This window comes from Acinonyx jubatus, chromosome A2 (assembly GCF_027475565.1).
Source record: "Acinonyx jubatus isolate Ajub_Pintada_27869175 chromosome A2, VMU_Ajub_asm_v1.0, whole genome shotgun sequence".
Lineage (NCBI taxonomy): Eukaryota > Metazoa > Chordata > Mammalia > Carnivora > Felidae > Acinonyx > Acinonyx jubatus.
The window spans coordinates 101,658,198-101,666,865 of record NC_069383.1 but is presented as its reverse complement, the minus strand read 5'-3'; the positions used below and the strand labels follow the sequence as shown (position 1 = coordinate 101,666,865).

The following is an 8,668-nucleotide window of genomic DNA, read 5'->3' as shown; positions in this document are numbered from 1 at the left end:
GAGATCATGACCTGAGAGGAAATCAAGAGTCGATGCTTAACCCACCGAGCCAGCCAGGCGCCCCGAATTTGCCATTCTTAAAACATTTTTTTTATTATTAAATCACCCTTATCGTGCTCTCCACCAATTTGGATCTATATAGACTTGGTCACAGGGAGTCGGCACAAGGACGGCGGGTGGAACTTGAAGTTTAAAAACCTGTCTGCGGCTCCTGAGTTCTTGGAGAGGGAGCAGGGCTGTGCCTTCGGGCTCGGACTGGGCAGGCATGAGGCACAGCCCTGGCGAGGTTGCCTTGCCGGACCCAGTGACCGAAGGCCCCTTTCTCGGGGTGAAGGAGGTGGGAGGGCACGCGGGGGCCCTATCGCCCTCGTGAGCTTCAGCTGGGCTGCATGTTCCAGAATCTCATAGACGGAAAACCTGCGGACTCCCTCTCTCCCCGCGCCACCTGATTTCAGGATTCTTTGGCCGCTTTCCCCCTTGTTATTTGGTGGACAGCACGCCTCCAGATGAGTAACTATTTCAGGGACCCTTGCTCCCTCCTCTTGACGGAGAGAAGCCTTCAAGGCATTTGCAGCCTTCAGAACAGCAGACGCAAAATGCTTGGCTGCTATTCTATCTTCAAGAAGACAGCGACACGCTCAGCAGCTGTGGGTTCTGGCACACGCAAGTGTGTGTGTTGGGGGGGGAGGTCTGAATCTCCGAGATCCCAGTTCCCCACCTCCAAGCGGCGCAGGAGGCCGACGTGTGTCTGCACCTTCCAGCTCTTTGTGCGCGGAGTTTTGCATTCTTTTTTCTATCGTTCGGGTTTTATTTATTTATTTTGAAAGAGAGAGGCAGAGAGCCAGTGGGGGGAGGCAGAGAGAGGGAGAGAGAGAATCGCAAGCAGGCTCCGTGCTGTCAGTGCAGAGACCAAGGCAGGGCCTGAACTCACGAACCCCCGATCGTGAACTGAGGTCGTGAGCTGAGCCGAAACCAAGAGTCGGGCAATCAACCAACTGAGCCACCCAGGCGCCCCCGGAGTCTTGGATTCTTAAAAACATCTACTCCAGTCATGGGCCACCACAACCCTGTCCCCAGACTGCACACGAGGACAGGACGGTCTGGGGCCACAGAGAGATGCGCTGGGCAAGGTGCAAGGGAAACTCACCATCAACGGCCCTACTCCTTCCCTGCATTTCACAGACTTCAAGGCATGGATTTGAACACTGGAAACTTCTCTGCTGTCAGTGAAGGAGAGATGAACGATAAAACCCTGGTCCGCAGTGGCATCGAGCAGCACAAAGGTGTTGGGGGGGGCGTGGCTGAGCCCCTGCCCTGGGTCAACGACACACTTGTCCTTCAGTTGAGCAAGATGGCATGATGTTTAAATGAGAGTCTATAAGGGTGTGCAGACCTGTGGCCGAAAACGGGAAAATGAAGGTATTACCAGCTATTGGTTCATACACATTTATTTATTCAGCAAACATGGAGCTCACTCTGTGTCAGGCACCAGGAATACAGTGACAAATAGGACGCTGAGAGAACCAGAGTGGCCTGGCCGGGGTGGGCAAACATCTCAGCAATGGGGAGAGGCCTGGGGAGTGGTCCCATGTCCACCCACATCTGGCTCCCAGTAAGAGGCAGAAGGTCTTTTTTTTTTTTTTTTTTTAATTTTTTAAAAATGTTTTTATTTATTTTTGAGACAGAGAGAGACAGAGCATGAGCAGGGGAGGGGCAGAGAGAGGGAGGGAGACACAGACTCCAAAGCAGGCTCTGGGCCCTGAGCTGTCAGCACAGAGCCCGACGCGGGGCTCAAACTCCGCATCCGCAAGATCGTGACCTGAGCTGTAGTGAGATGCTTCAGGGACTGAGCCCCCCGGGCGCCCCAAGGAGCAGAAATTCTGAAGGGCCCTCAGGCTGAGCTGTGAGCACAGCCCAGTGGACATTCCAGCACTTTCCCAGGACCTCCACGACCTGCTCCTCTCTAGGTATTCCTGATGGGAATTGGACCGTCAAGGGTGAGACATAAAGACCTAGAAGCAGTGAGGAAACTGTGCTTGGAAGTGGCTCCAAGCCCATTCTCCATCCTTCTAAACATCACGGGAGCTGCCTGGTAGCATCAGCTCAAACTACCCAGAGCTGTTTTTTTTTTTTTTTTTTCCTTTTCTAAAATTTTAGCAACATTGATACAAAATTATTAAAATATATATATATATATATATATATATATATATATATATATTCTTAGAGAAAATAAGGCATAACGTAGAAAAATGTGGGCACTAAAATTTCAGGCAGTTTCAACGAGGACTTTGGGACCCAGGGCAGAAGGAAAAGGAAAAATGTGTGCTTGAAGGGTAGAAGAAGTAATCAATAATGATTGATTTTCAATGTTGATCAAAAAATACAGTCTTAAAGGGGGCGCCTGGGTGGCTCAGTCGGTTGAGCGTCCCGACTTCGGCTCAGGTCACGATCTTATGGTTCGTGGGTTCGAGCCCCGCGTCAGGCTCTCTGAGCCTGGAGCCTGCTTTGGATCCCGTGTCTCCCTCCCTCTCACTTCCCCCGCTTGTACCCTCTCTCTCTCTCTCTCTCAAAAATAAATAAACATTAAAAAAATAATTAAAAAAAAGAATCCAAACGATGAATAAAACCAGGTAGAAGTGGTTTTTAAACACGGTGCATATGGAAAAGTTTAACTCTGTTATCTTGTCAGCGAACTATATGGCCACTGCCCTGACGAGAGACACCCGTCCCACATCCATTTCCTGAACTGTCTCTATAGCTTCTGTCCCTTTACCAAGTTCTGCGTCGTTGCAGGGCAGACGGAGACAGAGCGGGGGACATCCTCGTCAAAGTCTCTCCTGCTTAATTTTTCCAGAAAAATCTACTAAAAAGAGAGTCTGCAAAACCCTAATTCTCCGTATGAACTTATTCCTTGACGTGACTACTTAGAATCTCTATCATCACGGCAAACGATTTTTTCCAGTTAGGCAGTCGCCTCTGATGGCCAGTCGCCCTTTTCCGGAGGTGGAAAAGTCGGCCCCCTGGGCAGGAGCAGGAGACACCATCAGTGTCCTCACTAGGAGGCTTTGCGGTTGGGTCGCCTGGGGACGTTTCCAGCTTTCCTTCTAACCCAGGGGACAGCTGCGGGCAGCGTCCACACTCGCTGTGTTTCCATCTGTACTATGGGGACACCTCACCTCCCACTTGTCTCTTGGAGAGCAGAGGCGCTACCAAGCAGTGGGTGAAGTCCTCTTTCGCCAAGGGGCTCTCGGTCCAGGGGGTCACCCTGTCCTTCCGGAGGCTGGAAGGTGCTTGGGGGGCCTGGGGCACCGCCACCTTTTCATCCGCTCCTGCCAAGGACTCTCCAGGTCCCCGCAGCCCAGACCGCCTGAGAAGGCACCAGCTGAACAAAGCCCTCCCCAGCCCCTGAGCTCTTTCCTCTTGTTTGCACTTTGATAATCCCCCAAGCTCGGCGCAGACTTTCACCATTTAAAAAGGGCTCTGTGAAGCAATGACCAGTCACGCGCTCGTTCAAGGGCTCCCGTTCGAAACCCACACCTGGCTGTGGGTCCCGGCATTGGGATCGCCCACGCAGACGCGGACACCTGCCCGGTGGGAGCACGGGCGGACCCCTGCCCGCGACCGTGACACCTCATGCCGCCCTTGACCGGGTGTGGGAGGAGTTCTTGGCGATAGCTGCCGTCACGTTTCAATTACCGCTACGCTTGCTTGGCAGACACATCCTTCCCTGGCTGCGTGTGAAAAACAACAACAAACACTTTTAAGAACTAGGAGGCAGACGGGTGGTTTGATTCTTGTAAAAAGAAAAACGCTGTGGTGGCGGAGGAAAATGACACGGCCGGCTTCCCACAATGTACCACGATGTTGCATGGAGACAGAGGACGCTACCCACGGGCGCTGGGAAACTCAAGCTAGTCCGCGACACCAGAGGACTTCCGGCAGTAGGAAACTTGCAGGGAGGGAGCGGTTTGAGGTTGGGCATGAAGGGAACCCCCGGTTTCCACCGAATCCCTTTTCCCAGGCTCACCTGCTGGCAACGGGCACAGAGTTTCTTTGCTCTCCCCCCGCCCCCCATCCCTGCGCCCGGCACGCTCGGGGCTGTCTGGACTCCCAGGGTGTGGGAGAGCTGTGCCACTCGCCTTCACAGATAACATAAATAAAGCGTCGTCCAAAGCAGACAGACACTTGGGCAATTCTTTTGGAACATTCCGTCCCTATGTTCCAGTAAATTGTTGCATCAGTGGAGATGAACAGCAGGAAAGATTGTGCAGGAGTGAGTCGGGGCGGATTAGCACAGGGCAGAAGAGCCTTGCCCGGAGGGAGACCGCACACGGCCTGTGATCGGCCTGCACGGGGGTCCTTGCGGAGGGATGTGCTCTCCGTGGGCATCTGGGCTGCTCTCTGCTCCGCAGTGACCTGGGGGAGGACCCGGGGCAGCAGCTGGGAACATTTCGGAAGCCACTTCCGGGACAACCCCACTTCTCTAAGGACTGGAAGGGAGGGATCAGGTGTTGGGATCCTCTGACTCTGTAAACGTCAGGAATGAATTTCAGTTCCTGCCTCTGTCTCCTAACTGGTGGCACAGGAGGTCCTAGGCGGTGTTGGCCGAAGGTACAGAAGGTGCGGAAGGTGAGACTGCGTGTCACCGTGGGTCGCAAAGGCAGAGGAAATTAACACACAGACTGTGATGTCAGTGCTACAGGTCAGGGAACCAGTTTTGGGGGCACGTGTGGCTCGGCCAAGGCCCCAATGGTTGCCTGACGGAGAAACTCCACCTGCCCGGCCACCTGACTCTCCTCTGCCTTTCCTGTCCCTGCAACATAGACAGCAGCTCCTGACAGGACCCGAGGGTGCTCCCTGGCACTTTCTGGCGTGTTTTGTATTGGGGGAAAGGAGGATGTCATGTTGACATGAGCTAGGAAAGAATGTCTTCCTCGCTTCCTGGAAAGAAATGAGGAAAGAACGTGTAAATCTCAAGAACGCTGGGGCTCCTGACTGGCTCAGTCTGTTAAGCATCTGACTCCTGATTTTGGCTCAGGTCATGATGTCACGGTTCGTGAGTTCGAGCCCCCCATCGGGCTCCGCGTCGGCAGTGCAGAGCCTGCTGGAGATTCGCTGTCTCCCTCCCTCCCTCCCTCTCTCTCTCTCTCTCTCTCTCAAAATAAATAAACATCTAAAAAATAAAATAAATAACTCTCAAGAACTCAGAAGCCCCCTTTGGGAGCACTGAGGGCCACCGCAGGCCCACCTGGGGAGTGGGGCAGAGAGTCCGTGGGCCGCAGAGTGAGGGTGTGTTAAGACGGGGGGAGGGGGTAGTCTGGGGTCGGCTCCTCCGTGTCTGCCCCCCGGCAGCCCCTGAGCTGTTGAGCGGCCCGGGGGTGGGTCACTGTCCTCATTCAGACCGTGTGACCCGTCTTAATAGCACCTGTTCTGAGGGCCGGTGTGATCTGGGCCCCTAGCCAGTGCCTGGTGCTCACTCTTTCATTAATGTCGGTAATCCTACTTCGCACATTTGCATCGCTGCCAATATTCTGTGGCAGCTGATCCCCGCTTCTGAGAAGGCCAGTCACAGACGTTCTGTGGACACCTGGATATCTGTCCAGTGACAGTAGCAAGACGAACGTCCGGCCCCACGGTAGGGGAAGACCAGCGCCCGATGCCACCTACACCAGCTGCTGGGGGGGCAGGAACTTCTCTGAGTCCCTTTTCCCACTTGACTCACTGGCACCCGTGAGACCTCGTCGGACAATCTCCGTCTCATCAAGCCCAACACGTCCGTCTTGGCAGACGTGTTCTGTTGACACTTGCCTTGACCGGTTCTCACTCATGGTGTCCGGTCTCCGTGCCGGCTGGGGTCTCTCTGTGTGCTGGTCATCGCGTTTTCAGAACGATCCGCTGAAATACTGGAGGGTTTAGGATGAAGGCAGCTCCTGGTGGAAAGGGTTGGCGCGTGGGCGCTTGGCCACACGCTGGGCCAACGTCCACACTGCATCAGGTCCAGGGCTCCAAATAACCTGGGGCCGCCAAGTGAGCCAACCCCGGGCTCTGCTTCCCTGGGGGCCTGCCCCCTCTGGCTCACCACTACTCTTGGGGGGTGGTGAGAGGATCCCCGGCTTCTTGCGAGGATCTCCGGGGAGGCCCCCCACCTGGCGTGGGTTTCTGTACCTGCTCTGCATGAGACCTTCCAACACTGAAGTTCCGATCCTTGTTCGGTACCTGCCTTCCGGTTGAGAACAGTTTCTGAGCGCTGGTCCCCTCCCTGGGCTCCCGCTTTCTGTCCCATTTAGGTCCGGTGGCTCCTTCCTGCCTTCCAGCTCTTTGGTGCTTCTAAGAAGAGTGACTCTTAGCCAGCCGTTTCACAAGGGTTCTTACTGTTTTGAGCCGGAAGGGGAGTCCAAATACCCGGGGCTGCCTTTATGGAGGCAGGGAGAACCAATCAAGCCTGTAGAGTTTACTGCTCCTCCTTAAGCCTCAGTTTCCTCGTCTGTGAAATGGGAACCGCCGACTAATCCTACTCACACGATAGGTAAAGTGTTTAGCGCAGCTCCTGGCCCATAGTAATCGCTAATATTAATCTTTCAGGTTTAAACAGGCATAAAATTCGGCAAAGCCTTGGGAGGGATCGTCGCCTTCTTCCCTGGAACCTGGGGAAGCCGTGGGGGCAGCAGACCCATTTCCGAGAGGCACCCTCCCGGGAAGCACCTCCCCAGCCACCCGATCCCGGCATCTCGCTGATGTAAACATAAAGCGGAAGCCACGCAGGGGTGCGCAGCACGGATGCACCTGTTCCGTGCTTTAAAACTTTCCCAGCGCCGTTCGGCGAGTACTCAGTCCTGCCCGGACACAGACGCCATTTCGTTTCCCTGTTAGACACAGGGCGTCCGGGATACGACGGCCACCAAGCAAAATCCCGCTGGTTCTCTGCGTGAAGAGTCTCGCTTCGCAAGAATTCAGAACACCTTGACCATCACGTGGCCTTGCAGCTTCTGTGGGACTTGACCCCCTACGTGGCACCACTCTTAACCCATCACTTATCTGTCCATCTCCATCCACACTTGTCCACAGCAGTCCTGCAGGAGCTCGGAGCTGTTGAGATGCGTTCCCAGGTGACAGTGAGGTGTGGGGTGAGGAAGGACACGCAGAAATACTCTGACCCACAGAAAAGGGAGCGGTACTCTCTGCCTCCAGTCTAAGAATAGTAGTTGGGCGAGTTTTACATGCCCATAAGTTCCTAAGTCCGTCCTTACTGTGTGGGTCTGTATTACCCAGAATCTAACCAAAACCAAAGTCAATTCTAACGGTCTCTCTTGTCACATGTATTCATTTATTTTAATGTTTCTTTCTTTTTTTTTTAAAGTTTATTTATTTTTGGGACAGAGAGAGACAGAGCATGAATGGGGGAGGGTCAGAGAGAGGAGACACAGAATCTGAAACAGGCTCCAGGCTCTGAGCTGTCAGCACAGAGCCCGACGCGGGGCTCGAACTCACGGACCGCGAGATCATGACCTGAGCCGAAGTCGGCCGCTCAACCGACTGAGCCACCCAGGCGCCCCAAATGTTTCTTTATTTTTGAGAGGCAGAGAGAACCAGAGCGTGAGCGGGGGAGGGGCAGAGAGAGTGGGAGACACAGGATCCGAAGCAGCTTCCAAGCTCCGAGCCGTCAGCACAGAGCCCCACGTGGGGCTCGAACCCACGAACCGTGACATCATGACTTGAGCCGAAGTTGGATGCTTATCTGTCTGATCTCACATTTAAAAATGGCCAGGGGCCCTGGGGTGGCTCAGTTGCTTAAGCGTCTGACTCTAGATTTCGGCTCAGGTCATGATCTCACAGTTCGCGAGGGGGAGCCCCGCCGGAGCTCTGTGCCGCCAGCATGGAAGCCGAGTGGGATCTCTCTCCCCTTCTCTCTGCCCCTCCCCACTCGCTCTCTCCCGCAAAATAAATAAATAGAACTTGAAAAAAATACATAAATCTTTCCCCAACCATGCTTCTCATATCATTTCTTAAAAAAATAAATAGAAGAATAGAATAGAATAGAATAAAAATAAAAATGGCCCAACCCAGCCAGAGATACCGAAAATGACAGCAACATAGAGTAATCGCTAAGCAGCCTGGAACCAAAAACTTCACTTGCTTCCCAAACCTTTCGCTTCCGTATTTGCACAATACGTTTGTCCTCATCTCGAGTGCCGAGGCACGGGGCCGCAGGGGCGGGGACATCAGAGGAGCTGCACTTGGAGGATTCGTCTCAAAATGCATCACCACTGAGCCCACCCTCGATGTCTGTTGTGGCTCAGGGACCCAGAGCCGTAAGTTGGTGGTCGGGCAGTGGCTACACGCCCAAGGCGCTTTGGGTGTCATGTGGACGCTGCCGTGGTGAAGAGCAGGACAGCCTGGCCCTTGTGCCGAGGGATGGTCCTTCTGGAAGGAATGGCTTCGTTCACAACCCACCTCTGATCCCCACTCGCTGAGACCTCCACAGGGAATAATTCAGGGCATCTGACTTTTCTTCCTGGCTGTACCAGCAGCACATTGACCTTGTGTGGTATTAGAGTCCCCTGTGCAAGGCTCTCAGCTGGGAACCGGCTCGGACGTAATCTGGGCCCTGGGTCCGCCTCCGGAGACCGCTCTGACCCTGTGGCCTGGGGCCCTGAAAGCTTGTGTC

At 54.2% G+C, this 8,668-nt stretch overlaps 1 long non-coding RNA gene across 2 annotated transcripts; it reads left to right on the top strand.

The window, feature by feature from the left end:
• Positions 1 to 3,234: 3,234 nt before the first annotated feature.
• On the top strand, positions 3,235 to 7,997 carry LOC113595572 (uncharacterized). Of its 2 annotated transcripts, none has more exons than XR_003416099.2 (2): positions 3,235 to 3,944; positions 6,586 to 7,997. It is a non-coding gene; the product is annotated as an uncharacterized LOC113595572 (long non-coding RNA). The 2 variants fall into 2 exon arrangements; XR_008296937.1 differs by lacking the exon at positions 3,235 to 3,944 and adding an exon at positions 3,951 to 5,638.
• Positions 7,998 to 8,668: the final 671 nt, after the last annotated feature.